The following is a 21669-nucleotide window of genomic DNA, read 5'->3' as shown; positions in this document are numbered from 1 at the left end:
GTAGGAAGAAGAAAGGTAGAGGGTCACGGAGGAAGGAAACTCAGGAGAGGCCCTGACGTCACTCTTTGTGAAGCTAAAGTGAAGCCGGAAGTTGGCGTTGCTCCGCCTATCGGGCCAGCTCTCCTCTCTTGTTTACATTTCTCGCGAAACCACGCCGAGCTGCGCGCAACAATGGTGCTCGGACGCGCGCGCTCCGCAGCAATACTAAACAATCGTTAGCACGTTAGCATGATTCAGCCAAAGAGGGCAATATTTCCCGCGGATATTCCTTCGTCCGTTGCCATTGCCGTGGTGCGGTACGTTGCGTACAGCATTGCATGCGTGTTCATTTTACGAACTTTAGTTCCTCCTGTTCCACCTGGCCACAGCAACATCCGGTAGAGCACTATCCAGATAACGCAGCGCAACAAAACACGGAGCCCAACGCAAACCTGCCCGCACGGCGCCTTTGCCACGGTACGAAACCTACGGAGCAAACGTGTGAGCGCACAGAAGCAAAACAAAGTCGCCATTGTGGCCCGAAAGGCGTGACCGCCACGGCAAAGAAATAAACATTCAGCAAAAAAGAGGAGAACCGACTACGTCATTTTCTCCACACTTTTCTCCTAGCGCGCGGAGGGGGTAGGGCCTCTCCTCAGTTTCCTTCCTCCATGTAGAGGGTCGTCATAGCAGCATCAGAGCAGCCCGGCAGGGAGGGCTCAGTGGGTTCGACCGGAGGAGTAGGCTGGAGGTAGAACGTATAGGAGATGGCCAAGCAGAAGCGAAGGACCATAACAATGCAGCATTCAATTCCCTCACAGGGGATGCCCGCGGAACTGAATATGTGGTATTGGGTATCTGCCGCTCTATAATAAAAACAACTATTTGATGCCGACTAGCAACACTCGGTGTGTGCAAGAGGGTATGCGCAAACGTTCAATAAATATATTTGATGCCAACTTGGCTCTCTGAGTATGTGCAACTTGGCTTACTCCACGCTTCAATGAACATCCTTGACGACAACTTGGGTAACATATATGTACCACTTAGTGTATGGCGTCTCTTCAGTGGCAAAAAAAAAAAAAATCATTTAAAATTTCTCCGCTGCTTGGGCGGAATCGAACCCGCGTTATATGCTAGTCTGAACGTACGTTCATACAAGCGCCGAATGTGGACTTCAAGGTGGCGCCACTGAATCACGCAACGTGTTCAGCGGGAAGCGCTAGAGATGAATCGAGCTGCGCACGCTACTCATACCTAATGGGTCTCTACGGCGCGAATACGGTGTGCCGCTACATTTTTTTTTTTTTCAGTGCTAATCGCATTGAACTTCGATGTTCATTGTGCGATGAGTACTGCCGAATTTTTTACCTCACAAAATAATCTCTGTTCTTCACAGGCGGCGTTCTCTATATAACGCAATAGGCCTCCTTCCAGTGCGTGCTAAACCTAAGCGATTCTTTTTTTTATCTAATTCATTTTCATATATGATGTCGTGGATAGTTTCAAGATCTGCTGCTCCTTTTCGATATCTCAGATATGAATGCGAAGAAAAAAAAGAGAGAAAGAACAGAAAACAGCTGAAAAGCGTATCGTACTGCAAGGGCACGGGAAGAAGCGCGGTCAAGTATCAGCGCGCCAGGCAAGCTCTAACGTAAGAAACCAAAAGGGAGATTCCGGTCTGCCGCGGCTAGTGTTGTGGCTTGTGCGGCTCTCTTTTCGTAAGTTGAAAAAGGAGCCTGACGAAATGCGGGTCGTTAAGCACAAGCATTTCTCTTTAGTTGAAACGCATGCAGCTGCGAGTTCACTCAATGCCACGCTATGCAGCCGTATACGCACGCGCGTTTGACCTGTCGGCACTTTCTCCCCACACTAATCAAAAGACTGGAAGAAAAATGGCCACAATTTCTGAAAGCAGCGGCCACGGTCTTTTTGTGAATTAGTTGACGCAGGTCCAGTTACTCGGCCAGACTTGCGATTTATTCGAGGCACATGGGACACGTCCACGCTCTGACCTTCGTAATCGACGAGTTCCTGGTGCTCGTCCTCTCTAAGTCAAGATCGGAGTGATGAGAATAACGCGCAACTATCCAGAGTGCCTCACTTCATTTAACCCATTTTGTGACGCTTCTACTTCACTTTGCTTTAAAAGCAGCGCACTAATGGTTCAAGAACTCGACGCAAAGTCGAGTTGCACTTCCTACATACATGCGCGAGAAAGCTTCGTTGCGCAGCAAAGGATTTTGGATGCAGCTGCCACTTGTCACGTTGGCGGTTACCGCCCACGTTAGAATTCGCAATCGCTTGATCAGTACTTAGGAGGTAAGCCGAAGAATGCTGAATGTATACGTTTTGCTACTCGCGTACAACATCTGCATACATGTCAGCAACATAAAAGAATGAAAGCGAAGAAGCACCCATTTTTCATTTCCATTACTTTTCGTCATTGGTTCGAACAAAGTCACGGCTCTGCTATTGGCGGATCGGCCATTCACAGGACGAATGACAAAAGATGAATAAAACCGGACGAAAGGAACCCTTACAAAACACGACCCCAGAAGCGCATTCATGATCGAAAAGTTGGAGAACGAACAATATTCATAGTGTATCTTATCTTTGAAAGAAATAAAGGCACATTCTTCGGATTATAGCATACATACGTCTCGTGCTTGTTATCTCACTGGACTTAATGGCCGCTAAAGTGGCAGCGTACGTAGGTATTAAATTGCTGGTGCAAAAAGGCAAGTTCTCAGTATGAAACTATCGTAACAATCTTTTCTGAATGGGCACAGTAGACAACAGTGGGCAGCCGTCACAGGCAAAGTTGAAACTTTGACGAAAATCTAATGACGCACCAGTAAGGGGGCCAGCTGGGCAAAACGTCCAGAGATGTAAAGTCCGATCGTTTGGGAAGCATACCTTTGTTACGTTATGGTGACGGTGAAGAACCGGACATTGCCAAAACTATGCGTTAGGAATCTAACTATTCAGCGCAATTTTGCTCCTTCCCCCTCACCTTTCCGCCCCTAAAAGAACAGCCGCACCCAAAGTTCAACAATAGCGGTGAGCACAGTCGTTAGTAGCATCTCACACGTCATGTCCGTCTGCTATTTATACGTGACTCACCGTACATTCCATAGCAATCGCTAATGCTTCCGTACACTTGATAACCTGCAACGCTGTTCGCGTAGCTTACGCAATCGATAACAGTTGCCATCCGGTGAAAAACTAATCCTCGTCAAAACACAAAATTATGTACGCGTGATGACATCAAGGAAACATGCAGTGTGCAATGACCAGCGACCTGTACGTTAGTGTGCAGAGAATGGTAAAAAAAATTATGGGGTTTTACGTGCTAAAACCACGACATTAATACCAGGCACGCCATAATTGGAGCACTCCAGATTAATTTCGGTCCTCTCGGTTTCTCTGACGTGCACCCAATGCACGGTACCACAGGTGTTCTTGCATTTCGCCCCATCGAAGTGCGGCGGTCGCGGCCAGGATTCGATCTTGCGCACTCGGGCTCATCAGCGCATCGCCAATCCACGCCACCACGGCGGAAGCAGAGAATGGTGGATCGTACAGTGGACTGGAATGAGATTCTGCAACACGTTCACCAAGTTTCAAAGTGCCGTGCCGACGAGGGAGCATCGCTTGACAGAACTCGGCCGATAACTCCGCCAAAAGCGTTTCGTATGAGAAAAATTACGCAAGCACAAATGTTTCCTCTGAAGCTTTCTTCCTCGTCTCATTTCTCCTAGAACACCGGAAGCCACAATGACGCGTCAGGTGAGGCAGCGCTCCGACCACTGCCATTTACCGTGGTGAACTTCAATCACTCCCCCCCCCCCCCCCCGCGCAACCTTCGCGATAAAACTATATCCTTAATTTGAAAGGGAATAGCGGTCTTCGACTCTGCCGCATGTTCTCGTGGTCGGTATGTGCTGTCGCTTGACAGAGCTTTGGAGTGTGTGCTGATTTGGATGCTGTGGCTTAGCGCTCAGTAAGGACAGCTCCACCCTCTTTAACTTGCCGACCTCTGCCCCTGTGGCAGCTTCAGCAGGTAGAGCAGCCGAGCAGGTACTCCTCCCAAGCCTCTATAGTAGGAATGGGGTAATGGGATGAGAAGGAAAGTGGAGTGATGGGGCACGAAGCTACAACGTGAAAGGTATCGGCAAGGACCTGACAAGTCGGGCACGTGCCTGAGATTTCCGGCATGAAGTGCCGGGCGCCTGCCGGACTAAGGAATGTATTGGTCTGAAGGCGGCGTAGTAGTCGTTCGTCCGCTTTCACCAAATAGCGTGCAGGGTCAGGGTAGAGTCGGCGCCAAGTGCGATAATAATCCAGAATATCGCTGTAGCGTATGAGGCTCGAGTTGCGAGGATCCGACTCCGGACATAGAGGGGCAGTGGCCTGGACGAAAGAAGCGCGGGCAGCGGAATTCGCCGCCTTGTTGCCGGGAAGACCTGTGTGGCCTGGGGTCCAGACTATTCTGATGAAGTGAGGGTCGAAGCTCCATAAGGTGGCCCGAAGGAGACTATCCGCCAGCGGGGCGATGCTGGGCGATGGAACGCTGGATGAGAAGCGTGCACAATTTTTCGCCTCACGAGGACGACCACGCAAGTACGCCACTGCGGAAGAAGCACATGCCACTGCGCCTTAGCGAGGAGGTCGCCTTAGTGCCACACGTGTACTTGCCATTGCGGCTCGTTATGTCTTGCAAGAAGTCTAGCCCCGATCGTGTAACTTTGTGCATTACGAGTATGCCGTACAAGGAAGTCAAACCCCGGTTGCACAACTTTATGTATGTGCTGACCTTTGATATTTGTGCTTCGATGCAAACTGAGTGCCGACAACGCAGCGCGCACAAAGGTATGAGTCAGCAGCGCCGAGCAAATCCACCGATATAGTCTCTCCATGGTGATCTCGAAAGTTCCAGCGCTTTCAATTCTACCATAGCCTGAACATTACAGTTCTACAAAAAGACTTTTATGAGTCGGGAAATTATTGCAGTGACAGCAAACAAAAACAAAGAAAAAAATCTTACATTTTATCTTCTATGTATGGAATATGTGCGGCTTCAGCCTGAGACATTGATGGTGTATTATAATTTTCTATCTTGTGGAAGCGTTCGTGCGCAGCTCCCGCGACCATTCACTTACATATGCCTGGCATTTGCTACGTAGCCCGACTTCAACACAGGCGAGGCCAATTTTTGGTAAGTACAATGAACTAACTACACGCACTCGCTTTGTCCCAGGGTGTATTAGGTAGAGTGACGAGTCTGGATAACTCAATGTTGGCGTCTACCTCCATCTCACGAGCTGGTTGCTGCACTGCCGAAGGTGCGTGGCGTACACAGGCAATATCCTTGCGCAGTGATATATAGTTCCGGGTGTAAATGGCTGATTATTGGCTGCATTAGAGAGCTTTATTTCTGCTCGGCACATGATACGGTACAGCGATACGTGGCCTGTTAGGACACTTTCACATACACGTCGTATACCCGGAATCACCGTAGCAGTTACCGCCGATTACCGTAATAGCCACCCTAACCGTGGCAACATGGCAGCGCCCATACAGCGCTGACCACTCACTTCGATCCGAATGCGCACTTGTTACTGGCTCTCTGCCCTGTCAGCAAGAAACAAGCTGCCAAATTCGTCATCACGAAGTCTCATCTGAAGCTGAGGTCAGCTCATTAGGTATGTTTTGTAGTAATTATTGAAATCGGCTCTTTGTGTTCACGTTGTTAGGACTACAGGCGGGGCACCGAGCCGTAAAACTGGTTTGATTTCAAGTTACCAGATGGCGCCACAGCATCAACATTGGTGATGCGTCAACGATTCGGAACTCCATAAGAGCCCAGTTGCTCACTGCACCATTTATTTACTACACCACCCTAGTGCGGTACGTGATCACGGTAGCGAGCAAACACCAAATAGGCGCCGAGCAGGCACCTATTCGTATTTGTAAAGGCATCGCCGATGGTAAAGGCATTCGCCCGTACTACTTGCTAAGGAGGCTGCAAGGTAACTGCAGGGAAAGCGTGCCGGTAAAACGAAGCCCTGGTGCCGCATGCATGTAAACGCAGCTGATGGTAACGGCGTCAAAACATTTTGTTGCGTAAATCCACCAATTATAGAGCATACAGCAGGATGGCAAGCAGCATGGCAAGCAGACGCGATGCGGTGCGGATGAGCACATCTCGAGGGGCATTCGGCCTTCCTATGAGCTAAGAATGTCTGTAACTTTCACAGTGTTTCAACCAGCGTGCGAGATTAATAATAGCTTCAGCGGCAGCTGGAAGCTGTTGGTGTCCAACTACTTCGGCAACACTCAACTGTGCTTTCAGACATATGTGCTACAGACGCTTCACTTTGAACGCCTTTTCGCCATTCTGAGCGTCCTAGGAAACCTAACGAGCGCCTTCAAAGCGCCATTTGTTACATTTTTCTGGCATGCGGAGTTCTTATTTTCCATTCTTGTGCCAGTTACGGTCCTATTACGTAGTACTGTCACTGCAAAATTCACCAACGCAAGCTAGTGAAGCATACTGCTACGTAGCTGGGATGATGCACAGGCAGGTGGGGACGGAATACACTGCAAACCGTTATTTGCCCGAACTTGACATATAAGCTGAGACATACTAAACTGAGATATACTTCAGTGGCGACGATGGAAAAAAATGCGGTTGGCGGTGGTCCAGTCGAACGACGGTCGCTTGCATCGAATCTCACCCGCCGCACTGGTCTAGTGGCTGTTGTGTCGCGCTACAAGGCACGGGTTCATAGGTTTGATGCCTGGCCGCGGCGACTGCATTTCTACGGAGGTGAAACGCAATAAAATCCTCGTGTGCTTAAAGTTAGCTGCCGGTTAAAGAATATTAGGTGGTCAGAACCAAGTCGGAATCCCTCACTACGGCGTGCCTCAAAATGTTATTGTGGTACTGACACGGAAAACCCCAACATTTAGCTTAATTTTAACACCGACTAGCCTTCAGCAGTTGGAGAAAGGAGAAAAGAGAAAAGAGAAAGGAGGAAAGCAATTGGAAACAGCCTCGTCTATGCGTTTCGATGAAATAGTCTTTACACTCAGTGTTTAACTTCTGTTCAGCACGTCCTCGCTCCCACCAAATCAAATGTTTCGTCATAGTTTTCCCTCAGCCCACTCCGCACCTGAAGCGCTTTAGGCAAATCTTCCCTTGTTGAAAGAAATGACGGCGCCACTACAGCGAGAAATATGTTCATGTGCACGCTAACTGCGCTACATGTGCAGCCAAGAAATGGCGGCAGTTACAGCTCGTACAGCCACAAGAAAAAAACTGTTGCTGGCTCTTTTTTAACAGATCGTGCATTATACGTTTGAAAGCCCCTCGTATAAGCGAAATGCAATGCACTCGCACATTCAAGCACATGGGTGACCAAGATGCACTTACCAGGACGTTTCAACGTAGACAGAGAGAAAAAAAATGAGTGTAGGTGCGAACTTAGCGCACTACGACTTCATGCTGATTGTTTTAGGCACGCACAGTTTGCGTATCCGAACTTCATTCCTATTCCTGATAACACATCCGAGGGCACTTTGAGTTCCGAGTATCACGCCATCTAGGAGAGAAAAAAACATCATTTCTTGCATTCTCAAACAGTCATTACGAGGCGCAGACACTCATTTCTTTTTCGCCTCTCATCCTTGCTCAGTAGAAAATCTTTTGTCGATAAGTGGGCAGAGTTCCCACAAGTGTTTGCGAACAGCAATAAACTGCCCTTCTAGATTCTATTTTTATTCCATTTCTATAGCTTCCACTGCTGCTCCGGGATATAATCTTTTTGGATGAGGTACCAGCTGCTGTTACATGCGAAACACGTTTTTCCCTGCGGCTGTACTTTCTGCACTCCTATGCGTGCGCGCATGAATGATCGGTGGGCCGTTTTCCCGTTGTCTAGAAACTATTTTCGGGGCATAAGCTTTTTCGAAAACGCGCGTTCTGTTGTTGTTCCTTCTCATTATACCTCTGGGCGCGCAAGTGGCGCCACGTTCATTCTTTGTCCCGCGGCTTTGATTTCTTTCTTTGCACTCATCTCCCCAGCCAGATAAATTGACCACTTTGGGTGTCATTAGTTCCGTGCACTGAAATTTTACTTTCACCACATTTCTTGCGCCTACGGAATCACGAAAAGCGTGCAGGCGCAGAATGTATTGGGAATTCTTCAACGAGTTTGCTCAAGTTTATGGAAAGTTGACTTCACGCGAGAAGTGTACAGGAAACTCAAATACGAGATAATCAACTATTCCACGCCTAGCGCACTTGTAAAGCGCCTCTCGATTCCTTGTATACATGACCGACGTAAAACTATAAATAGCAATGAAGCAAGAAGTCGAGGTTCGCCCGCTCGAATGGCGAAGCGTCGATTGCGATAGCAAATTAGTAGATAGCTATGCGAAGTAAGCATAGTAGTTTTATCGGCCGTATAAAATTGTAAACATTCGCTTATACAACCAAATTAGCAATGATATATTGCTAATTTACGTCAGCGTCACTGAACGAGCACGTAGAAAGAAACAGACACACAAAGACAGCGCTGCCTTTTCTGTGTCGCTGTTTCTTTTTCCATGGTCTCGTTCAATCGCGCTTATACATTCTATGATGGATTCAAACCAACTAGCACTCCAACGTGTTTTAACTAAACTAACAAACACGGTGTCACGGCGCAGAGGTAAACATGAACACATCTCGCTCGATGACCGCGGTAACTCGCTGTAAGATTGCTTGAGTGAGGAATCGCGGCAGCAGCAGCGATCGAATTGACTTTCGTGCACCTCTCGCTTCACCGCGAACGAAACGCCAAAAGCACAACGCATACGAAGCTATCGGCACTACGCGTACTACTCTGCAAACATCGCACATCGCTTTTATGAGGCCCGCGGGGGCGCGCACCTTGGCCAAGCCGCAGATCGCTTTCAAGATGCGGCGCCCGCACGGCCGCGCCGTGAGCAGCGGCTGCCGGAGAAGAACGCCCCCTTTCTCGCCCCACCCGCGTTCCTCGTGGGCGACAGGAGAGGGCGCGCTTCCGGCCCTAATTCCTCACTCGCACACGATATATCGAGCCGCGTTCGCCGGCTCACCCTCACACGCTTTCACTCGCACATACAGCATACGGCGCGCGGCGACAATATTATCACCCTTGGGTCACTTTTAAACGGAACCTCACAGCGACGGCAACGCTAATGCCGACGGCAGAAAAGCGCCTGGAGTGGCCACATAATTGCTATCGCAGTAAAACAAGTGGGCTTCAATCCGCGCGGTGAACGCGGTTGGCAAGCGAAGCTGTGCTATCACCGGATCCGATAGAAAAATATGACGTAGCGTTGAACTGAATCCTGCCTATAGCCTGAGCCCGACACCGTTGTGCATATTGACGTTGCTGTTGCTTTTATCGTTCGTCGTGTTCACGCTGCTCGTAGAGAGTCCTAGCTATGTGTGGCCTTTCCATAGCGCTATCACAACACAAATGAAATGAGTTGCTAGGCGGGTTCTTCTTTTACATATGAAAGTGTAGTTATGTCACTCCCTGCTTCGTATGCTACAGTGGCGGCTTCCCGACAGCTACTAGGCAACCGTAATCTTTACAGGGAAAGGCTTGCAGCCAACGCAATGCGTGAAGGAGAGCTTTCTCGTTCTCTTTTAGTGGCACGATAATCGAGTGACACTCGTGTTTCCTGCACAGCACTTCCGGTTCACATCCTGAGACGACCGGTGACGAAATGCAAAATAAATTAAAGAAACACAAAAATTTAGAGTGCAATATTCATGGGTTTTATTATATATATGATATCAGAGCATGAGGTTAGTCACAAGTTGAGTTACAGAACTGTCTGGAATAATTAAAATTAGTTAATCACTGAAACGACCGGGGACGAAATTCAAGATAAATGCGAAAAAAATGGTGCAGTACAAAATTCATGGGTTTCAGCATAGATATGATATTAGAGCACAAGGTTAGTTACAAGTTGAGTTACTGAAGTGCTGGAATAATTAGGATTAACCAGAAATCACTGAGACGACCCGGGACGAAATTCAATATAAATTAGAAAAATAAAAAACAGCACTATACAAAATTCATAGGTTCCTTTATATATATATATATATATATATATGATATTAGAATACAAGTTTAGTTACAAGTTCAGTTACTGAAGTGTCTAAAATAATTAGAATCAATTAAATATCACTCATACGACCAGGGCCGGAATTCAATATCAGAAAAAAATAGAAAGAAAATGGTACAGTACAAGGTCATGGGTTTCATTATAGATATGATATCAGAGCATAAGTTTATTTACAAGGTGGGTTCCTGAAGTGTCTAGAATAATTATAATTAATCAGAAATTACTTATTACCGAACACCAAAGCACAGAATCGTAAGACTCTAGAGACCCGCCACGTGAGCACGACTTTGGCGAAGTTCCTGGAAACCCGGAATTAGAAGGTGCGAAGTAATGGCGTCAATAAATAACGTCGCACGAAAGAATGTGCAATGATATTTAACCGGCTAATTAATGAAAAACAGCTGCCTCCGAGTTCGGTTCGTGCGTTGCGTTCGCCTAAAGTTACCTTAAAGAACACCAACGCCGAGGGGCCAGTGCTACTAAGAGGCACCTAAGTCAAATATTAGCTACCGTTTTTCATTCTATTTCCGGCACGGCTGGCGCCGCCGCTGCCACGGAGGCGTGGAAGCGAGCGCCTTCTGGTGGTGCTACAGGGAACCCAGCTGCGCGCACGGCGCGTGCTTCCCACTGTGATTGGTTGAGTCTATGTTCGCCCACGCACACGACAAATGCATTAGGGGGAGGGGGGGAGGAGGCATACAGCTTCGCTGCAAAAGTGATCCTACTAGAAGACGACATGCTGGCGCGGCGTGCAAACACCCAGCCGCCTACCCTTCAACTCGCTTTACTAACGCATTTTACATATATTATTCAAACTTGCTGCATAAGCCCAGTCAGAAGTGTTTCAATATGTATGTGACCTATTTTAAATATCGTTATTTGCAACAGTGTTCTTGCTTTCGATGGACAATTTTTGCGTGCACAATTGTGTGCGCACTACCCTAAGAGGCCAATTAGAAACGTATCTTTGCGGTGTTGGGTATTGGGGGTACAACTGGACCAGTCGAGGGAACAAGAAAGCACTCTTGGGCACAGTGAGCAAAAATCAATGATAAAGCTATCTAAAGGACGTAAGAATTTTGTTCTTGTTCTTCTCATTCTTTCTATATCTACATCTCTCTAAACTTTTGCTTCAGAGTGCGGTCCTGAAATCAGTAGTGGTTCTAACGCTCGATATAAAGCGTAGTGTCTAACGACTACCCACCCGCCACTGGAATCCTCTACGAGACGGCATACACCCTAAAGATCAAAAAAACTTTGGCAAAAAGAACAAACAGGCCTAGCAGCATTAACCATCAAAAGGGCTGTGAAGCGAACTGCTGCACTTTCCGACTATGAAGACCTGATGGGATCTTTATGTTGATTCGCCCGAGGCCCACTCAAAGTCCCGTCTCATATTGCCGTTTTTCCTAGCTTGCCGATTTATTTTATTTGTGCAAGCACGCGTATGAACGCGCGTGTCTGTGTCCGCACGAAACTAGTGAAGAGAATCCGTGGGACAAAATAGCTACCGTCTCGCTCACTTACAATTCCTCTTGTCGGTAAAGCCCACTCCTAAGAACCTCCCAGTAACTTTCCTGCCTCGATGTCGACACCGCTCTGCAAGAAGAACAAATTGTGCCTTCACTTTTGCTTTGTAGCTGCGGATATTTTTATTTTCTGGCTGCTATGCGGCCGCTGCTGCGTCTAAGCGAAGGTTAGTGGTGTGGCACAAGTTGCATCAACCAGAAGCCGGTTACGATGCCGACGATCGTCTTAGACTTATAAGCTCTGAGCGTCTTGCCACGGCTGAGTATGCCTGCTGCCAGGCAACATTACAACAGTTACAACATGCGCATGCCATTCCTACGCACTGGATCACCACTGTCCTATCGGCCTCAACAGTGGTATGCTAGCGTACCAGTTAAAACAGCATTTGTGGCGTAGATATAATCAGATCGAAGATCCTATTTGAAGAATGTAAAGTTGGAATAAAGATATCAAGTTCGGGGAGTTGCTTGCGGTGAACACTGGCATCCGTGTTCCGGTCAGTTGTGTGACGAGTATTCACAGTATGAAAATAATTGCTCAGCATTTAAGAACAACAAATTAGTGATCTTATAACACACTTTATTTCTGTCATTCATTTATCAGAAACAGGCGGCACACCATAAATGGAGCTCGTGAAACCAGGGCAGACTGGCTGACAACTACTCAATTGACCAACTACTCGTGAATAGCGTTCAGAGAGGCATCGGGCCTTTGTGTATTTCGTTACCTACGCGATTGAAAAGACACCGTCGCATAATCTTGGAAAGAGCGTGTAAGGCCTGCTGCATGCTCGCTCGGCCTGGGCACACCTAAATAGGTCAGAGGTAGGAAACGTCCGCCCCACCGCTACGGGGAGTGCGCTTCAGGGACTGCCACAACGAAATTGGGAAGCTTCTACGTCCGAAGACATTGCGACCATGCTGCCACTGAGCTCCGAGCAGAAACGAGGCTTAAATCCACGTTCCCGTTTGAGAACCATTTTGGGCCGCCTCGCGTTGATTTCATATACGCAAACTTATGACTGCGCTCCCTCAGGCCTAAGGATCACTTCATTCCTCTCTCAAGGACCGACGCCGCGAGACAACTTCGCACTCTCGCACGCACGATCTCCTTAGCAGAGTGGAATAGCGCACATACAAGGCACACAAGACTAAACCCGTCACTGCAACTCAGACCTCCGGCCAGTCTGCACCGATGCGAAGCGTCTCTTCTGTGTCGGTTGTGGCTTGGAGTTGCCTTCACGAATGCCTACTCAGCACTAATTGGAATGGCTGATAGCCCTGCATGTGATGTTTGCGGATGCGAGGAAAACATTGACCACTTATTGTGCCATTGTCCTCAATTTCAAGCACAACGATAATCTTTGTCCAACACATTCAGGAAATTAGATGATCGTCCTCTGAGTGAACAGACAGTACTATAGGGCACCGTCCCCACCGATCATCGGCTGAGTAGGCACTGAAGGCCCTTTTGTGCTCTCTCAGAACGTCTGCTTTACGCGAGCAGTCTTAACTCAAGTACTGTCCGCACACGGCTTTACACTTTCTCTCTCATTTCTCTCTCTTTCCCTCCTGCCTTCCCCCAGCGTAGGGTAGCCAACCAGACTGGTGCACCTGACTGGTTAACATCCATGCTTTCCTATATTCCTCTCTCTCTCTCTCTCTCTCTCTCTCTCTCTCTCTCTATGTGCACCAAATTTTCTACTGTAAGTTGCAATAGCGCACTATGTTTATCGGCTGTTTCCATCTGACGTAGCACCAGGATGGGCTCGGTTTCGATATTGCCTCGCTTGAGCTTTGAAATTCAATTGCGAATATTTTGGATTACATGTTATTTTCAAGACCATTAAAAATGGGCATGCACTCAAATGTTACTGTCGCCAAGTTTGAACGAGAAGAAAGGGGATTAACCGAGGGGTACCATATTTATTAATCATAGCATAAGAAGCCAACAAACGAAGACACCAAGGACAACACTGAGAAAATTACTTGTACTTACTAAATGATTTAAAGAAATTATAAATTAATGGAAATGAAAGTGGATGAAAAAAAAACAACTTGCCGTAGGTGCGAAGAATCCTACGTCTTCGCATTACGCGTGCGATGCTCTACCAATTGAGCTACCGTGGCACAGTTCTTCCATCCACTTTTGGGGTGTTGCGTTTCGCCTGCGACACGTGGTTTTGCCGGCGCGACTGCGGCGGGGCGGCGGACATTTTGGCCCGATCGTCGTCGCCGCAACACTCATCGCCAGGTGTTTCCAGGCGCGACTGCGGCGATGCGACCGCCTAGGGATCATCCTCGCATTCCAGTCATTGTGCCCGAAACAGGCGATGCCAAAGCAGGGATCGCATTCCAGTCATTGTGCCCGAAACAGGCGATGCCAAAGCAGGGATCTCGTTCCAGTCATTATGCCCGAAACAGGCGATGCCAAAGCAGGGACCATCCTCTCATTACAGTCATTGTGTCCGACCGGCAGCGCCACGACAGGGTGCTACGAGATCGTGCTCGACATGGTGCTACGGCATCGCTACGACAGTGTGCGTCACCATTAGCCCATTGTACATTCACGTGCTCGTCTTTTGAGGGGTTCCTTCTTGCCCTCAACTGCGAGAGTATAAAAACAGCTGCCCCCGGACGCCAGAAGGAGGGCTCCGATTTCTTCTGTTGAGTGAAGTGCTCTCCCGTCTCTCTACTACGGTCAAACCTGACCACCAACTCTTTGCGATGTTAAAATAAACAAGTTGTTTCGTTGTTACGAGTCGACTCATGCTTTGCCGGGACCTTCGGATGCTTCCAGTTGTACCCCAGGCCGCCAGGCCAACGCTACCCTTGGGGCTTGCGACCCAGGTACAACCACGGGCGTCAGCGCCGAGTTCCCAACAGATCGTACCAGCAAGTCCGATCCCAAACATCTGGTTGGCAGCGGTGAGATCGCCTCCGACTTCAAACAACTGTCTGCCAGCGGTGAGATCGCGACAACGGAGGCCAGCAGCGAAGAGATGCAGTTGACTGTATGCTGAGCAGCTCAACGACGATCCGGGAGCAGTGCAACGAGCCCTGTGTGACGACTGGTTGCCTGCAGCGGAACGACTGCGCGGAATTCCTGCCTGCGAGGTTTGGTGAGTGCGGGACTTTCTTCTTCTGAGCTTTGCCAGGCTTTTGTTAGTGTCAGAAACAGAGCTGGTAATTGTGGTTGTCGTTGCTGCCGGGTTAGTTTGCGGCAAGACAATAGTAAGCAGTAGAGAAAGCAGCATTCAGAGCAGCCATGGATTTGAAGTCGTTGCGCAAACCGAAATTGTTGGAGCTTGCAAGAGAGTTGGGTCTGGATGTCTCAGACAAACTAAGAAAACCAGAACTGCTAAAGGCTATTCTTGAGTTAGAGGCTGAGGATGACGAGCTGTCGGAATGCCTTGAGACTATTGAGGAGAGGTCAAAAAGACAGGAGCGCGAACTTAAAGAGCAAAAAGAGAAACAGGAGCGCGAACTTAAAGAACAGAAAGAGCGAGAGCAACAAGAGCGTGACCGTCAACACGCTTTGGAAATGAAGCGTCTTGAGGTAGAAATGGAACGCGCTCGTAATGGAAGTCAGGCACACGGTGCAGGAGAACGAGTATTGTTCAAAATGACTGACCTGATGCGGCCGTTTAAGCTTGGAGAGGACATTGGTTTGTTCCTGGTTAACTTTGAGCGAACGTGCGAGAAGCAGGGGTTCTCTCGGGAAACGTGGCCACAGCGCTTGCTCACTTTGTTACCCGGCGAGGCGGCCGACGTAGTCGCTCGCTTGGATAGAGAGGAGGCAGAGGATTTCGACAAAGTGAAATCGAGTCTTCTAAAAAAGTACCGGCTGTCTGCGGAGGCGTTCCGTCGGAAGTTTCGGGAAAATGAGAAAGGCAAAAGTGAGTCATATACAGAGTTTGCGTATAGGCTTATGTCGAACATGCAGGAGTGGCTCAAAGAAGAGAAAGCGTTTGGTGACCACGATAAAGTTCTGCAGTGCTTCGGGCTAGAACAGTTTTATAGTCGGTTACCGGAGAACGTGCGATACTGGGTCTTGGATAGGCCAGACGTGAGTACGGTGGCTAGAGCCGCTGAGCTAGCCGAGGAGTTTGTGACGCGTCGAGCTCGCGGAGCTAAGGACGGTCAAAAGGGTGAATTTGGCTCCAAGTCTGAGAGGCCAAGGTTCACGCCCATGAGATTTAAGGGGAACACGCGTAGTGCGGATGCGAGTGGAAGCAGTGCGACCGAACCTAAGGAGACGGCGGCAGCCGAAGCCGAACGCAGAAAGCGGTTCGAGATGAGGCGAGCGGGCGTTTGTTATACGTGCCAGAAGCCGGGTCACTTTTCGGCGCAGTGTCCGGAAACAACACCAAAAGTTGTGTTTTTTTCAATAGGCAGCACTGACGAGAACATGAAGCTTCTCGAGCCTTACATGCGAGACCTCCTCGTAAACGGGAAAGAGTGCCGAGTGCTTCGCGATTCCGCAGCTACGATGGATGTAGTTCACCCGTCTTACGTAGAACCCCATATGTTCACGGGCGAGTGCGCATGGATCAAGCAAGCCGTGGAAGCTCATAGCGTGTGTCTGCCAGTAGCAAAGGTGCTTATTGAAGGACCTTTCGGAGCGCTTGAGACAGAGGCGGCAGTGTCATCTATGCTGCCACCCCAGTACCCGTACCTATTTTCAAACAGGTCCGATCACCTCCTGCGCGAGAAGGGGCTTTTGTTTGGTGAAGCTAGTGTTCAGGCCTTAACCAGATCGAAGGTTCGGGAGCTCGCTGCAAAGGCGGTAGTTGCGGGGCCGACGTTATCAAACAACGAAAAAGGGTCAGAGGCGCAGCAAGCTGATATTCAGAGCACGCCCGAACAGAATAAAATTGAGTCTGTAGCGTTGAAGGCGCCAGATACTGGAGAGGAAAATCCCGATTCGGGAAAGTTAGAAGAGCTATCTACTGATTTGCTCATCGCGCCTACGTCAGACGGACTTGATAGGTTGCTAAAAGTCAGCCGGTCGGCTTTGATAGCCGAGCAAAAAAAGGATGGCAGCCTGGAAAACGTGCGCTGCAATGTCAAAGAAGGTATCGCCAGGAAAACTGCGCGTTTTGTGGAAAGAGGTGGAGTCCTGTACCGGAAGTATCTAGACCGAAGAGGAGTGGAGTTCGATCAGCTGATCGTGCCTCAATGCTATCGTCAGGATCTGTTGCGCTTGTCGCATGGGGGTTCGTGGTCCGGACACCTAGGAGTTAAGAAAACTAAGGACCGTCTCTTGCAAGAGTACTATTGGCCAGGGTGTTTTCGGGACGCAGACCATTTCGTGAGGACATGTGACACTTGTCAGCGGGTGGGCAAACCAGGGGACAAATCGAGGGCGCCGTTGAAATTGGTACCTATCATTACGGAGCCTTTTAGACGGCTCGTTATTGATACTGTGGGACCTCTGCCGGTAACAGCCACGGGGTACAGACACATTTTGACTGTGATCTGCCCAGCGACAAAGTTCCCTGAAGCAGTGCCGCTTAAAGAACTCAGCTCAGTTGAGATAGTTAATGCACTACTGTCCATATTTGCGCGAGTTGGTTTTCCTGCGGAAATCCAATCAGATCAGGGCACAGTGTTTACTAGCGCTTTGACGACAACTTTTCTCGAAAGGTGTGGGGTAAAGCTGTTACACAGCTCAGTGTACCACCCACAGTCGAATTCCGTTGAGAAGCTCCACTCCGTCATGAAGCGCGTGTTGAGAGCGTTGTGTTTTGAACATCGAACTGACTGGGAGCTGTGTCTGCCTGGGGTGATGTTTGCTTTAAGGACCGCGCCGCATGCGGCTACGGGGTTTTCGCCAGCTGAACTGGTGTACGGTCGCTCGCTTCGATCTCCGCTTCGCATGCTTCGAGAATCATGGGAAGGTAGGGGCGACGACCCAGTCGTGGTGGAGTACGTGCTTAAGCTCCTCGAACGCTTAAGAAGGGCACAGGAGTTGTCAGGTGAAGCAATGACAAAGGCCCAGCAGAGGGCCAAGGTTTATTATGATCGGACAGCCAGGGCCCGTCGTTTTGAGGTTGGCGATGAGGTCATGATATTGCGCACATCGCTAAACAACAAACTAGACGTGCAGTGGGAGGGCCCAGCACGAATTGTTCAGAAACTGTCGGACGTTAACTACGTGGTAAGTCTGCCAGGAAAGCGGAAAGCACAGCAAGTTTACCACTGTAATCTGCTCAAACCTTATAGACAAAGGGAAGCAGTGGTGTGCATGATGGTAAACGTTCCTGAAGAGCTTCCGGTCGAGCTTCCAGGACTAGGCTCAGTGACGAACAGGGAAGACACCGGTCAAGTCATTAGTGACCTTATCAGTAAAGCACCGCTGTCGCCTGAGCAGAAAACCGAACTACACCAGCTATTACAAGAGTTTCAAGGTCTGTTCTCTGAGAGGCCTGGTAGGACTTCTGTACTTACTCATGATATAGAACTTACCTCCCCAGAGCCAGTACGATCCAAGGCGTATCGGGTGTCACCCCGCCAGAGCGATATTATGGAGGCTGAGGTAAAGAAAATGCTACAGCTCGGTGTTATTGAGGCAGGTGAGAGTGATTATACCTCCCCTTTGATTTTAGTTGAGGTACCGGGCAAGGAACCTCGTCCTTGCGTCGACTACCGCAGGCTTAATTCCATCACTAAGGATCAAATTTATCCGATCCCTAACATCGAGGAGCGCCTTGAGAAAGTTAGTAGCGCTCAGTTTATTTCCACCCTAGATCTTGTCAGGGGTTATTGGCAGGTTCCACTTACAGAAGAGGCTAGTAGGTATGCGGCGTTCATTTCACCAATGGGAACATTCCGTCCTAAAGTGTTGAGTTTTGGTTTGAAGAACGCGCCATACTGTTTTTCAAGTCTCATGGATAAAGTGTTGCGGGGACAGCAAGAATTCGCTTTACCGTATCTAGACGACGTAGCGATATTCTCCGCATCCTGGTCTGAGCATATGACACACTTGCGGGCAGTGCTAACCCGCCTGCGCGAAGCGGGCTTGACAGTCAAGGCTCCTAAGTGCCAGTTAGCACAGGCCGAGGTTGTCTACCTCGGTCACGTGATTGGTCAGGGTCGTCGCCGCCCCTCTGAAATAAAAGTGGCCGCTGTGCGAGACTTTCCGCAACCGCGCACCAAGACCGATATTCGGTCGTTCTTGGGTGTCGCCGGCTACTATCAGAGGTACATCCCTAGGTACTCTGATATCGCGGCTCCCCTGACGGATGCTCTAAGAAAGACAGAGCCTCAAACAGTCGTCTGGGACGAGACCAAGGAAAGAGCTTTTAGCGCCCTAAAGAGTGCCCTAACAAGCCAGCCTGTGCTACGATCGCCAGACTATACAAAAGGGTTCATTGTTCAGTGCGATGCTAGTGAGCGAGGCATGGGCGTTGTACTGTGCCAACGGGAAAATGGAGAAGTAGAACACCCCGTCCTGTATGCTAGTCGTAAGCTGACCAGTCGTGAGCAGGCGTATAGCGCCACCGAGAAAGAGTGTGCGTGTCTCGTGTGGGCCGTTCAGAAATTGTCATGCTATCTAGCCGGCTCGAGGTTTATCATTGAGACGGATCACTGCCCTCTCCAATGGCTGCAGACCATCTCTCCCAAAAATGGCCGCCTCCTGCGCTGGAGCCTCGCTTTACAACAATATTCCTTTGAGGTGCGTTACAAAAAGGGGAGTCTCAACGGTAACGCCGATGGCTTAAGTCGAAGCCCCTAACGTAGGAATCAGCCTCAAAATTGTTTGTTACTGATGTTTTTCTTCCTGAGGCAGGATTTTTTTTAACATATTGCTTTTGTTTAGTGTTTCAAAGTGATGATATGCTTTCTAGTGCAATTTTTCAATTTGTGGACGCGTTCTGAGTGATGCTAGACTACTGTAAGGAACTAGGCAGTGGTATAAAAAGGGGAAAGAGCCTGGCAGGGCTTAGTGAGGGTTGTGCCGTGCTTGCTGACTGAGCGGTTGAGTTTCAGCGTAGTTCTAACGCTTGCCGGGAACGAGAACAAAAATGTGAACTCTCCCGAAGTCACTTTGCAGTGTCCCGTGCGAACCTGAACGAGAGAACGAGGCCTTCTCTGTGCGCTGCGCTCAAGAAACGTCGAGGGACGCCCGACTTCGGTTATGAGCATCATCGAGCGACATCCCTCCGGACAGCGGATGCAGTCCCCTGTCCATCGGGATCTCCTTCCCCCGGCGGGGCGGTCTGTTGCGTTTCGCCTGCGACACGTGGTTTTGCCGGCGCGACTGCGGCGGGGCGGCGGACATTTTGGCCCGATCGTCGTCGCCGCAACACTCATCGCCAGGTGTTTCCAGGCGCGACTGCGGCGATGCGACCGCCTAGGGATCATCCTCGCATTCCAGTCATTGTGCCCGAAACAGGCGATGCCAAAGCAGGGATCGCATTCCAGTCATTGTGCCCGAAACAGGCGATGCCAAAGCAGGGATCTCGTTCCAGTCATTATGCCCGAAACAGGCGATGCCAAAGCAGGGACCATCCTCTCATTACAGTCATTGTGTCCGACCGGCAGCGCCACGACAGGGTGCTACGAGATCGTGCTCGACATGGTGCTACGGCATCGCTACGACAGTGTGCGTCACCATTAGCCCATTGTACATTCACGTGCTCGTCTTTTGAGGGGTTCCTTCTTGCCCTCAACTGCGAGAGTATAAAAACAGCTGCCCCCGGACGCCAGAAGGAGGGCTCCGATTTCTTCTGTTGAGTGAAGTGCTCTCCCGTCTCTCTACTACGGTCAAACCTGACCACCAACTCTTTGCGATGTTAAAATAAACAAGTTGTTTCGTTGTTACGAGTCGACTCATGCTTTGCCGGGACCTTCGGATGCTTCCAGTTGTACCCCAGGCCGCCAGGCCAACGCTACCCTTGGGGCTTGCGACCCAGGTACAACCACGGGCGTCAGCGCCGAGTTCCCAACAGATCGTACCAGCAAGTCCGATCCCAAACAGGGGGTATTTATGTGCTACTACAAGAACTAACCCTGGGAGCGTTAGCCAGCGCCATCACTCACAAACTTTGGCAGCGGATGTGGAACTTCCTCTCTGCTGCAGCCGTCACGAGTGCGTGATCTTTTTGGGTGAAGGCCACTGGTCGAATTCCCGGGCGTGTTGCAGCTTTTGTCAGAGCGCTGATCGTGCAACTTACTCGACGACTTTTCCATAGCTACCAAAGATTATGAAGTTTTAGCACTGCAGTGTGGAAAATGCGTGTTTGTCGTTGTATACCGTCCACCAGATGGAAACACCAACACTTTTTTTTCTATTTTGGAAAAATTATTCAACTTTGTGTCAGCGAACAAACTGCGTCTTATTATGGGAGGAGACTTAAACATCATTTTTTTACGCCAGACACCGAAATCTTCTGAATTGCGAATTGTTCTCGAGTCACATCACTGTACTAATGTTATTACTGAGCCTACACGCATCGGTCATCTCTCTGATAGTTTGATAGATGTACTTATCACCAATTGTTCTGAACATTGTACAGATTCAGGTGTGATTGTCACTAGTTTAGGTGACCATTTACCAATGTATATGTTCTGCCGTTTTAATCATTGTCGTTAAGATACACATTGTGCTGAGACATTTCTCGTACAAGAAACCTACGGCAACACATTAGGGGAATTTCGCGCGATAATTGAAAATATAAACTGGAGCTCCCTGCTTGAAGTAACTGATGCAAACGACGCTTAGATTACGTTTATAAGCATTCTGAAGGAAGCATATACTTGCTGTTTTCCGTTTAAACAAGTAGTAAGGTCCACTAAAATACGCAAGCCATGGGTTACGAATGATTTTCTCAAAATGATTCGCGAGAAAAATTCATTATATGCTAAATTTGTGAAAACAAAGGCCATTAATGATCTGGCAGCATTAAAGAAATGCCGCAATGGTGTAACTAAACTTTTGAAAAACACAAAACGTGCATACTTTGAACATCGCTTAATTCAA

The sequence above is a fragment of the Dermacentor variabilis genome, chromosome 5 (assembly GCF_050947875.1).
Source record: "Dermacentor variabilis isolate Ectoservices chromosome 5, ASM5094787v1, whole genome shotgun sequence".
NCBI lineage: Eukaryota > Metazoa > Arthropoda > Arachnida > Ixodida > Ixodidae > Dermacentor > Dermacentor variabilis.
This window is presented reverse-complemented; position numbering follows the sequence as displayed.